Source organism: Geospiza fortis, unplaced genomic scaffold (assembly GCF_000277835.1).
Source record: "Geospiza fortis unplaced genomic scaffold, GeoFor_1.0 scaffold102, whole genome shotgun sequence".
NCBI lineage: Eukaryota > Metazoa > Chordata > Aves > Passeriformes > Thraupidae > Geospiza > Geospiza fortis.
Window position 1 is genome coordinate 2,576,595 of NW_005054373.1, and position 1,005 is coordinate 2,577,599.

General features: G+C 64.0%; 1 protein-coding gene across 1 annotated transcript in view; it reads left to right on the forward strand.

Moving 5' to 3' along the window:
- Positions 1 to 1,005, forward strand: part of CPNE7 (copine 7) — a gene marked incomplete at its 5' end in the record, with an annotated part of 8,422 nt that overhangs the window by 6,637 nt on the left and 780 nt on the right. The window lies entirely within an intron of this gene.

A 1,005-nucleotide genomic window follows, 5' to 3' on the forward strand; every position in this document is an offset into this window, starting at 1 on the left:
CTGGCACGCGGCCACTGCCATGTGCTGTGTGTCCTGTGCCATGTGCTGTGTGTCCTGTGCCATGTGCTGTGTGTCCTGTGTCATGTACTGTGTGCCCTGTGCTGCATGCTGTGCGCCCTGTGCCATGTGCTGTATGACCTGTGCCATACCCCGTGTGTCCCCAGCTGTGTTCCCTGTGCCATGTATGTGCTCTGCATGTGTATCCTGGGCCACGTGCCATGCACCATGATCACCTGTGACATGTGCTGCGTCTTGTCCCATGTGCCATGTGCTATTTGTCATGCGCTCTGTGCCATTTGTCATGTGATGTACTCTGTGTGCCCTGTGCCACGTGGCAGGTGCCCTGTTCCTTGTGCCACGTTCCTCGTGCCAGGTGCCAGGTTCCTTGTGCCAGGTGCCATGTGCCACGTTCCTTGTTCCATGTCCCATGTGCCATGCATCATGCTGCGCCACGTGCCGGGCACTGTGCCACACTCCTGCCATGTGCTGTGTGCTGATGCTGCCAGCATGGTGCCAGCAGATGCTCCTGGCAAGGTGACATCCCCAGGGGCAGGGTGTGCCCAAGGCCACCACAGGGACTGAAACTGGGGCCTGGCACAGCCTCATGGGGTAGGGGCCACCTGAGGTGCCACTGAGCTGGGCTGCAGGGTGCTGGCACGTCCCTGGGTGCAGGTGCCAGGCTGGCCCCAGGTGGGTGTCACTCCCGGGACAGCTCTGCCGGCCCTTGGGCACCGCTGGCAGCACAAGGCAGGGCGGGGCCGCGGTACCTGCACCCCCATCCAGCCCCTATTTATAGCTCCTGATTCATCCCTTTAGGGCGGGATCCCGGTGTTGCCGTGGCAACCCAAACCTGCCGGAGGATGCAGGAGGGGCCGGTCCTGGGCGGGCAGGAGCTGCCCTGGCACCCCGGCCCATGGGGACAGAGGGTGGGTGCAGAGGGACCCACGGGGCTGGCAGTGTCCAGGGACACCTCGCTGGGCTGTCCCCGCCGGCAGGAGGGGCTGG